The sequence below is a fragment of the Mchenga conophoros genome, linkage group LG9 (genome assembly GCF_057382185.1).
Source record: "Mchenga conophoros isolate Kocher_MC1m ecotype Shallow Benthic linkage group LG9, M_conophoros_male_GT1.1, whole genome shotgun sequence".
NCBI classification, from domain to species: domain Eukaryota; kingdom Metazoa; phylum Chordata; class Actinopteri; order Cichliformes; family Cichlidae; genus Mchenga; species Mchenga conophoros.
The window spans coordinates 18883973-18895915 of record NC_140534.1 but is presented as its reverse complement, the minus strand read 5'-3'; the positions used below and the strand labels follow the sequence as shown (position 1 = coordinate 18895915).

Sequence of the window (11943 nt, the reverse complement as noted above, 5' to 3'; positions counted from 1 at the left end):
GAGCGAGCGACAGATTTTCTGTTATAACCTTAATTTTATGGAGGCACAGTGTGAGCACTCAGGTCCCATCAGAGCATCGGGCCGTATAGTGTGAGACCTGCGTCGTGACCTGCAAACTTCTAACCCCTGCGAGTCAATTGTGCAGTTTGAGCAGGAGCTGAATAACGTGACTGAAAAAATCGCACAGTGTTTGCCCAGCTTTAGGTTTACTGTCGTCCGAGACTTGCACCGCAGTGTCGGCGTTTGTTTCCCTGTTGGCCATGCTTCTTGTTGTGGTCATCTGTTGTCTTCCGGTATTTTCTCCGCAAGCGACCTTTCCTCGACCAATGAGATGAGCGGTAATCTGAATTGTCATACTCGAATTGTCATAAGTGTGCTGTCAGCTCATTGGTCACAAAGCAGGAAAGGGGCTGGGAATTATGTTTTCAAACAAAGCGTTAATTCCATAAACATTTATAGACTACTTTTGATTCTCACTGTATTACGGGACAAAGTGCGTCCCTTATTAGCTCAATACGGGACGTGTACTTTTGTTTCGAAATACGGGACGATTCCGTATTTTAAGGGACGGTTGGCAACCCTAGCCAGAACTGGTCTCATCCTGTCAGCTGGGGGAGATAAATTGCCTATTAGCCCTCTGGGTTTATGATAATTTTGTACAATCAATCATAGTGTATGAATAGGTGTCAAATAGAGACTCATCTAACTGGAATAATAAAAGGCTGTATTCATACAGAGTGTCTATTTGTTTTCCCCTGAAATGTGTGCTTATGAGTTGTTCGCTTATACTTTTTAAAAAATGTTTTAAATCAGGGCAGCAAATCTTTCATTGGTTATTAGTGTGTAAAATTAGTACCTGGCCTTTTAAGTGTTCTTGGAGTGCGACTGGACGTTTTAGACTCCTCTCTCCTGTCATTTTTTTCTCTCTTAGACTGGTGACTGGTAGCAACACGTCACAACAAAAGAGGAAAATGTGACACGTAATTTGTGCTTTGCTAGCATGGTCGCAGTAGAGGTAATGAGATGAGAAAGGGTTTTAACTGATTGTGGTGAGATGGGGCAATTTGGAAGCTATTCTGACGAGTGAACAGATATACTGAGCTGGGACTTTCTGCTCTCAGGATTATCTGCAACTGAATTCATCTAGAAAGCAATCGTTCTCTGCTAGGGTGAATTGAGATGCTCAGCCAGCCATAAAACACACAAATAAAGATACAAACTTTGCTTAATTCACTGTAAATATGTCCAGCATGAGGTGATCTGGAGCTACACAGCTTTATGAAATTGATCACTTATTGCAAAATACTGTATAACTTGTTTTTATGGTGTAATTATAGAGTCATTATTCTTGGCATGCATGACAGACTACATGCCTGCTACCAGTCAGTCAGTGCTTAATGGCTTTATATTCAGAAAAAGGTGGCAGGCACTGTAAAAACAAAAACAAACAAACAAACAAAAAAACAGTGTTTGCAGCAATTAAAATCCACTCCCTGTATATAAAAGATGTAAACATTTATGGGCCTGAAAGGTGAAGCGAATGTGAAAGTTAGACCTGCATTCCTTCTAGTGGCCAGCAGAGGGGTGTCTCATCTGGTTGCATATGAAAGTGTGATTGCTTTGATGACTACGGGAAAAGATCCATTTCCTCACTTGATTTATAAACTCAGGTTTTATGCCTGTCATATTTTATGCCTCTCTAATATTATTTTATGTTTATTTTGTAAATGAGGGTCATTATTGGAAAATAATAGATGATAAATCAGAGTTTACTGTAGGAAAGGAGTAGACAATTCATTTTTCCAAGGTATCCCATTAAAAAACTGGTAGGTTTAAAATTAACTTGAACAGTCCCAGTTTTTCCATGTGGCCCTTTGGGGAAATCAATCCCCCAAACCCCTGCTTTGGGTCATGGCTAACTCGTGATTGATCATTTGCTATTGCATGGCAGTGTGGTGTCTTTTTATTTTAATTTCTCTGTTCTAATATCAGATATTTACTCTGTCACAATCTGCACTGGCACATTTTCAGCCCTAACAACCTACATGTAGGGAGTATTATGATGTAGTAGATTGCCTGTCAGTAGCAATCCCAGGCCAGCCTCTGTAATTTGTATCTACAATGGCAATTTTTAGTCTGGTTTGCCTCCGCTGACTGCCTACCTGTTGCCTATCATGCCTACTGAATGAATAAAGTCTGCTTTTATCCTTCACCTCCCCGTCTGCTGAGCCCACTTAGTAAAGAATTATTTTGCAAAGTGTCCAACCCACAGTCTGACATCCCTCCTCCACCTCCTTGTTGGTATTTGTGTGGTTGGTTTGATTCTCTGGCTCAGGAGAGAACAAGCAGATTAGAAGATATCACGAGCTGCTCAGACCTCTGGCTTCTGTATTTTCTAACCTTTCCATGTCTCTCTTCTGCCTTTCAGGCACCTATAAGTTGATTTCAGGTGACGTGCGTCCGCTCAGCCACTCACTGTATTCATTATTGACCTTAATGACTGATCTAACCCCTTAACATTCACCCTTCTTTTTATCCAAAAAGACTAAAAGCTTGGCGGCTTTTTGTTTGTTGGACTCTCACAGTAAAAATAATGTGCATCGGTGATTCAAAAAGTAACTTGTGTGGTCCTCAACACAGAAAATCTATAAAACTACAGAAATGGGCTCTAGTTAGCTGTGGTTGTGGTATCTTTAAAAATGTTTGCACCATTTAAATGTTATAGTCTTGTGTACCAAAATCATTGGATTTTAAATCTGCTGATACTTTTCAAAACATAGCCACAGAATTTTCAATTACTGTAAATTTAAGGGTCACTTTGAATAAATTTTAGGTTCAATTTATCATTTTAGTTCAGTACTGATTAATATGTGACTCCTTTATTTGTCATTTACTTCAGGTTGGTGAATCCTATAAAAAAAAAAAAAAAAACCAAAGGACAACTTTGTGTCCACAGACGAATGGGGAAACACACAGAGAAACACAGGAACACGAACACTGGTACAAATACTGAGGGAAGACCGCATTTTTCATACATAATAATATAGAGGTTTTGGTAGATTTAGTTTGACACTATTAAAAACACATGGCCTTTTTGGCTCAGTATAAATGCAAACACGGAGTATTTCTCCATAAGTTTAACACATCATGCCAGGAATGAAACATGACAGAACTTAACTGATGAAGGAAATGAAAGAATCTGGTTACAGGACACAGTGTTACCCTCAAATCCAAAGCCTAAGAATTGTGTCACTGGTTTTATAATCATAAGCTATTTCGATGAGTGTAAAATAAAGCATTTTCAGAGGTACTGCCAACCTGCTCAGACATAATCTTTAAGAAAAGGTTTTACAAAAAAAAAAAAAAAAAAAGCTCTGTGTGCCAAATAAATGAACAATAAAAGAAAAATCAAACCTTAAGAGTGCATCAGGAATCTGCGAGAGTTAAAAGGTCCTTTTCGGGTACATGTTTTGGGATGTATGCAGATGACATCAGTCCTCCAGAGATGTGTCATCATGTGTAAAGAGCTGATCTGTCAGCGTAATAGAGCAGAGTTACATTAGCTTCAAGGTTTTAATGCTCTTTGTTTCCACTTGTTTGCCTCAGCAGCAGTCACATCAGGGCATTTTTTTAAAATAACTGAATGACCCATTCATTACATACACAAGTAATTCAATCGTGATTGTGCACCTGAATGCTGAATTGTCTGTTAAAGCGTCGATTATTTCCCAGTCCTCCTCCCTCTGAGTGTGGAGGTGGTAGTAGTGGTGTTGGCGGCAGCAGCAGAGGAGCGTAACAGGAACGCTCTGTGAGTCATGAGTGCTTACATGAACCAGGGCCTCCTCCAGTGATGAAACCACCATTGAAGCTTGTAACGCTGTGTGGGAGTCCAGACCAGAGGACAGAGGCTTGTGGGTGTGTACTACTGGCTGGGGTCTCCAGCTTATCAAACATCCAGCTGACTGCTGAAATAAATCAGACTCCACGTTAAATAAAACAGAACCAAAGTGTCAGAAAATCCAAAAAGCTCAGAGGTACATTTACCCACTGAAACTCAATAACAAGATTCAAATCCTATCTCAATTCAAAGGTCACTGACCACTCTTGTTAAGGACATTAATGGGGGGCTTTTTTTCTCACTGTTGGTCCCACATTTGTATTCTTGGAGTTTATAGAGAAGCAATGCAAGATTTATGGCTGTAAATAATCTTTATTTATCTTATACTGGGTCTTGTTGCCGCCCTTAGTTCCTCTCCCTTAAGCCATCTTTATCCTAATTGGGTGCTCCACACAAACAGACGGTTTAAACAGCATGTGCTCACAGGATATCATCATACATACATGTCCAACAGTAAAAAATGATTTAGAGCTGTATGAAGTATTATGGAGCGGTATTTCACTCATCTGCCTTCACACAGATGAACTCGAGTATCCTAATTTAGCCCTTAATCCACAGGGTTTAATTTCATGTTGGCCCACACTCGGAAGCTATAACAGCCTCAACTCTTCTAGGAAGGCTTTTTTACAAGATTTAGAAGTGTGCTCATAGGAATTTTTAACCATTTTTCCAGAAGTGCACTTGTGAGGTCAGACACTGATGTTGGATGAGGAGGCCTGGCTCGCAATTCCCACCCTGATTCATTCCAAAGGTGTTCTGTTGGGTTGAGGTCAGGTCTTTGTGCAGGCCAGTCAAGTTCTTCTAGACCCAACTCACAAATCCATTTCCATGTCCTGCTTTATGTACTGATCCACTCTACTCATCCCCAAACTGTTCCCACAAAGTTGGGAAACATGAAATTATCTAAGATTTCTTGGTATGCTGAAGCATTAACAGTTCCTTTCACTTGAACTGAGGAGCCAAGCCCAACGCCTGAACCCACACCATAATCCGGCACCACAGTACCACGCTGGAATTCACTGGGCCCCTGAGACCAACCCATTCTGCCACAAATAATTGTAGAAGCAGTCTGCATGCCTAGACTCTTGTTTGTTTGTTTTTTAAACCTGTGGCAATGGAAGTGATTGGAACACCTGGATTTGATGATTTGGATAGGTGAGTCAATACTTTTGGCAATACAGTGTATGTTGTCCTGATTATTTGAAACAGAACAGTATATACATGACAGAAAATACCATATGATAATAGGTCCACTTGGGGTTACCACAATGGAGCACCTTTCTCCATTTCACCCTATACCTAGTATCCTCCTCTGTCACACCAACCCTCCTAATGTCCTCCTTCACTACATCCACAAATCTTCTTCTTTTCCTTCTTTCTGGCACTTCCATATTCAACATCCTTCATCCAATAGATCCACTATCCTTCCTTGCACAAACCACCTCAAGCTTGCCTCTTTAACTTTGTCACAAAACTGCCCAACCTGAGCTGTCCCTCTGATCTACTCATTCCCAATTCTGTCCACTGTGGTCATAAATGCTTTAAAATTTTGTTAGGACAGGGAGAACACAGGAGGGTCTTGCCCACGTTCAGGCGCAGGCACCCCTTGTTGAGCCAACCACTCAGACTTTGTGCATTTAAATGACAAAATATATCCTTTATCCTTCACATCTGAATATTGTCTCATTTCTGAAAGCAGTTTGTCTGGGCAGCAGTGAGACAAAGTCATTAATTTACCAGTGAAAAATAAATGGTGAAGTCAAACTCTCCTCTTAAATTGTGTCTGTACTACATGAAGTTCAGTGTCGTTTCAAACTTTTTAATAGGTAACAGTTTGTGTGATTTTATACAGGAATAATGATCACAAAGTCAAGCTCCAAGTCTGGTTTGAGCTTAGACAGGTTTAAAGTTGACAAACTCTTAACTGGACTTACATTGTCACAAACTGAAAGCAGGGACTCAAGCGCAGAGCAGGTTGACGTATCAGAACACGATTTATTTACACACCAGTGCAATACTATATACAGTGACGGGAAAAGTCCAGGGTTCCAGGGGATTAGGGGAAGGCTCTCTCTTTCTCTCTCACGCTCGCTCACGTCCTCACATCCGACTCACACACGTCCGTACCGCGGGGAGGTCACAGGTCCGGGAAGATAAACTGGAATAGGGAAGGGAGAAATCACTCACAAATCACGAAGGTAGGGCGTAAAGGTATAAGACCAAAAGAAAGACTAACGTCAGTAGCTCAATCATCCAGCGATGAGAGGATCTGTGACCCAGCCTCAAATAGTAGATCGGTAATCAGCTGATCGCCAACAGCTGTGTGAGCCAAGGGTGGGAGCCAGCTGTGAGCTCCGCTCAGGCAGAGAGGTAGGGGAGAGAGAGAAAAAGCAAAAACACAAGTGTAGCCTTGTGAGGCCGGCTGGGCAGGCACAGGGACCATGACATACATTTTTTTAGATTTCAGAATATATAAAAGTTTTAAATTAACCTCCTAGGACCTGGTGTCCACATATGTGGACATCACATTTTGGGTTATTTAGACCAAAATACTCAATTTTGCTCAATTTTGCCTGATATCCATTTACGAGGACATTATACTATCAAAATATTAAACGAATATCCTCATATGTGCCTCTTATTTTTCATAAAATCAAAAATAAGGTAAAAAAAAATATCTGGTAATTCTTTGTTTTTACATTTATCGGGCCCCAATATGCCCAAATATCAAAGAGAAATGAAAAATGCATGCCGTGGAAGAGTTTGGGTCTTAGGAGGTTAATCCAAAATGACGTCCTTCTGTGGTCATGAGCTACAGTAGAGAAAAACCAGATGCTTGCAGCTGTAATTATGTTGTACACATTTTGTGTTTCCACACGCATCTCCCACATTGCTCTCCCCCCACGCATGCACCCCCCTCTTTGTGAGTCATGAGTGCACCACAAGACACGATATGTCCTCAGTGTCTTTCCCCCTCCCACTATCCACCACCCCCACCCTCCCTCCGACCCTCCCTCAGCTGTTCCTGCGTCTGAAAGATGGATGAGTCAGCAGCAGAGTATACTTTGGCTTGTGCCAAGCCATCATCTTCCGCTCATCTCCCGTCTCGCCTCCTCTCAGCCGCCGTCCATCTCTACACGCATGCCCCTGCCACGAAAGGCTGTGATTCATGTGCTGTTCACTGTCTATACATAACAGACAACTTAGCAAAGAACCAGTTTTAAGTTATGTTTTCAGATGCTTTGTTAAAGAAATTATAAAAAAAATAATACATTATAATCTTCTTGTGACAAGCTGCTAGTAACAGAGTCTATGAAAAATGCCAAAGGTAACAGTTTGGCAGGCATTAAATAGTATTGTTGCAATAACATCAGCAATGTGATTCCCAAAGAACTATTAGCTTTAAAACTCGTGTCCTTAAAATATTTGAGGAAACTGAAAATAAGTGGCAACAGGTCCTATAGAGGGACAAATCCAAATGTGAGAATTGAATTGGTTCATGCTGTTCTGAGGCACTGTGCAGGGCAACTAGGAAGTGTGTTCCGGACTCTATTTCAACACTCAATTGACAGTCACACCGTCCCCCAGCTGTGGAAACACTCGACAGTCATCCCCATCTCCAAAAGAAACAACCCAAAGTCTCTGAATGATCTTCGTCCTGTGGCCCTCACCTCCCTGGTGATGAAGGCCATGGAGAAGATCATAAAACAGCACATTGTAAGAACAACTGACCCCCTGATGGACCCATTCCAGTTTGCTTACCGTGCACGCAGAGGTGTCGATGATGCAAAAATCTTCATCTTGGACCCCATCCACAAACATCTGGAGCTCCCTGACTCCTCCGACAGACTTCTGTTTGCTGATTTCTCATCAGCGTTCAACACTCTGCAGCCTCATATCCTGGCCACTAAGCTTTCCACCCAATTTCACCGGAATGATCAGCTAATACTGTGGATATTGGACTTTTTGACCAACAGGACTCAGAAAGTTCGGGTGAACAACTCTCTTTCTGGTCTCCGTTCCATCTCCACTGGCTCCCCCCAGGGCTGTGGGCTCTCCCCCCTGCTTTTCATCCTCTCCACTGATGACTGCAGATCCACACAGCCCAACTGTCAGCTGGTTCAATATGCTCACAACACAGTTCTCCTGTCACTGCTGTCAGGCCCCTCACAACACCATGGGCCCGCTCTGCAGGAGTTTGTAGAGTGGTGTGACAGCTCCAAACTTGAACTGAACGTGAGCAAAACCAAAGAGATGGTGGTGACCTTCTCCAGTAGGCAGAGGGATCTGGCTGCTTCAGTCACCACCACCATCCACGGGAAGCCAGTGGAGGTAGTTGAGGAGTACAAATACCTGGGAACCATCTTTCACAACCTCCTGAAATTCTCTGCCAACACAGAGGAGATTCTCAGGAGGTGCCACCAATGGCTATACCTCCTTAGGAAACTCAACTCCTTTGGAGTCAGCACACCCATCAAGACGACTTTTTACTATGCCTTCCTGGAAAGCATCATGACCTTCTCCATCACCTGCTGGCTCCACTCCCTCAGCGTTCAGAACAGGAACAGACTGCAGCACACTGCATCAGTGTGCTCTAAAATCATTGGCCTGCCTGTCAGAGCCCAAAGACAGGTAGCCAAAATCATCAATGACCATTTCAATGGCTCCCCTCTGGGCGACTCCTCCGCTGCATTTCCTGCAGGACTGAGAGGAGGAGAGCCACCTTTGTCCCCAAAGCCACTCTGCTTTTTAACTCCAGCCGATAAGACCATCTCCCACACCAGAAACATAAACTACTCTACACTCTTTTTATACTACCGACACTTTATTCACTTTTAGTCACTGTTATATGTTAATTGCCCCTTGGGGATAAATAAAGTATTTCTGATTCTGATTCAGGAAGAAGTCAGGAGAGAGGGTAATGAGGGAAATGGAAACATCTAGGGAGACACAGCTGACACAAATGAACATGACGCCACCCGGGAAGTAAAACAAAACACCTTGAATGCAAGAGTTTCAAAATAAAACAGGAAACATGGAGAGACGTAGACATGATAACACAAGCTTGACAACATGAAACACAAAGACAAGAAATACATGACAGACTAACACAGGCAACAGGAAAAGACTCACAAACACAGAGACATAGGTGCAACATAACCTAGACTAAAACTCAACTAAACTCTAACTAATAATAACACAAGAACCTGTTATCACAACTTAATATAATTCCAATGAAACACGAGGAATCAAAAATACAAAATAAACTCAAAATGCTGGGTCACACACTCAGCCCCTGACAATAGCTTTCTACTGTTGCTAACAATAAGAATAAACAAACAGGAAAGAAAGAAAATATGAGTACCTGAAACCACGATGAAAAAAATATAATAACACTGTAGGTAAAAGTGTTAAAAAAAGAATCTAGGTACAGAAAAGCTCATTATCTCAACATGTGCATTCAATATTTTTTATGTTATCCTCGGATGACTCAAACTGCTTTCTAACCATAATTAATATTAAATGGAGCATCAAGTTCCATTTATCCAGTATCAGCACATCACAGGTTATTTATCATAATTAGTTCTTTTCTGCTCTAATGTTTCTCAATTTTAGTTCCCTGTAGCAGCCTGTATTGATCTTGTATTTATTAGAAAGGCTCTGCAAATGCTCTTTAAAGAGCAGTCAATGCTTAGCCTTTTGCACTGATATCTGACTGCATCTCGTCTTATGGGATGTTCAAAACTGTTGTAGTCTAGAGTCAGCCCTCATTTCTTCCATATTTTGCTTCCATACAGCCAGAGTTCTCCATCCTTTGTGAACATAAAAGTTTCTATGCACATTGGCTTTCTCTCACTTTTAGTCCAGTGCTTGCAACGGATCATTTCAGAGGATTTTTGTTTTGTTTACTAAGCCACTTAACCTTGACCTATGAATCATTCAAGCATAATAAATGCACCGAACTAAAGAGATGAACCTGTGTCGTGTCTACACATAACAGTCAACTTAGCAAATAACTTTTAATGGTATCTTAAGGCACTTTGTTACCAGCAGCGTGTCACAAAGACACATGATTTAGTCCCATTTCTTCAGTCGAATCTATGAAAAATGCCTAAGATAACACAACTGGAAAGGCAGTATTTTTGCACGAGGTGATAAAGAGTTACTAGCTGAAAACCTTGTGCATTTTTGCATGGTGCACAGCATATCCCTAAAAACTGTAAAATAAATAAATAAATAAGTAAATTGGACAGTTTAGTTTAGGACAAAAGAAGAAGTGGGAGGCCTAAAAAATATCTACAGCAGATCTGAAAGTATCAGAAAGTCATGTCCTTAAGAAATCCACTAAAGACCTCAAAGGGCCTGATTGTTGCATCTGGCCTTTCAGCTGATCCATCTGCTGTTTACTGAAGACTCATCAGAAATAGTCTCAGTAGTAGGTTGGCCCAAGAGTTAAGAAGCCATTCTTAAGGAAGAAAAGCTCGAGATATATAAAATTACAAAAGAACTGGACTGAAAATATTATGTTGTTATGGATCTTATTGTGAGATTTTCGGTTCAGATCATTGTCAGTGTGCACAAAGGAAGTCAGGAGAGACGTATCATCGGTAACCATGAGTGTGTACATCCTATAAAACATGGTGGAGACTCTGTCCTGGTTTGGGGCTGTATTTTAATAAGTGGTGTTGGGGGATTTTGTCAAAACTGAATTTTAAACACACCAAAGCACTGCCAAATTTTTTGATTCCCCATGTAATATCATCTGGAAAGCATTTAACTGCAATGGCTTCATTTTCCTGCAAGACAATGATCCCAAACACACTGCCATTGCAGTAAAAGCAGACCTTGGTGGAAAAAACAGACAATAGAACACTATTAGTCATTGACTGACCTCCCCAGAGGCCAGACCTCAAAATTAAAGCAGTATAGGATCATCTTGACAGAGAACAGAACAGAAGGCAGAGGACATCCAAGAACCATTCCTGAAGACTCATTACAATTGTACATAATCTGTTTAGCCTTATATACTGTATTTGCATGTGCATGTGCATATACACACTTGATATTTCATTGAATGCTATGATTTTATGTTGCTTTAAACTAGTGCTGTCAAAATTATCGCGTTAATTGTTAAGATCAACGCGAAATGTTTAATGCATTAAAAAAATTTAACGCTGATTTTGTTTTTTTTATTAATTTCCTGTAATCTAAGACCTTTAAATTCATGAGCACCTCTGGAGGAGGGGGCAACAGTGTGCTATGCTGGCGTTTGGCCTGACAGAAATGATTAGAAGAAGAAGAAGAAGAAGAAGAAGTGACACCATGCTACTATCTAGCTAACACTAGCTAACACACGCAAGCATGGATGAGGGCGGACTTTTGGGTGGAAAGTTTCTCTTTAAGAAGTTGCCTGATGGCTTGTTGGACAAAACGAGAGTAAGATGCACAATTTGCAACGCTGAATTCAAGTACCACAGAAGCAGTTCATCACTGGCGTATCACCTGAGAGCAAAACACCCAACTGAATCCACCTCTACGGGACCTCGCCAGTCTACGCTTCAGGAGTATGGTGCTTGTGGACGAATAACAAAAAATGTGAGAGAAAAGGTAACCAATTCCTTGGTTGTTTGGATAGCTAAAAACTGCTGACCAGTTAGCATAGTAGAAGATGATGGACTGAGAGAAGTCATTCGTGCTGCATCAGGAGATGAGTGTTACAATCTGCCCTCGAGAGGAACCATTGTGTCGAGACTGCACACTTTGTATGGGGACCAGAGGGCTCAGCAGTCCAGCAAGCTTGTGCAAGTAAGGAATGTCGCTCTCACCGGAGACCACTGGACTTCGGTGAACAACGATAATTACTTAAAATATAAAGAATAAAAAAATGTAATTGGAGCCAGGCTATTAATAAAGTAATTGAGATTAATCGCAATTAATAACAGAAAATTGTGAGATTAGTTAGTTAATTTTTTTTAATCTATTGACAGCACTACTTTAAACAGTATTAACAGAGCAGGTTTTCCCTTTGGCTTGGGTATGAAATA

The 11943-nt window shown here is 41.2% G+C and overlaps 1 pseudogene; it reads left to right on the top strand.

Annotated features, from left to right (window-relative positions):
* The first annotated feature begins 5012 nt into the window (after nt 1-5012).
* LOC146567144 (uncharacterized) lies at nt 5013-8102 on the top strand (annotated as a pseudogene).
* The last annotated feature ends 3841 nt before the right edge of the window (nt 8103-11943 follow it).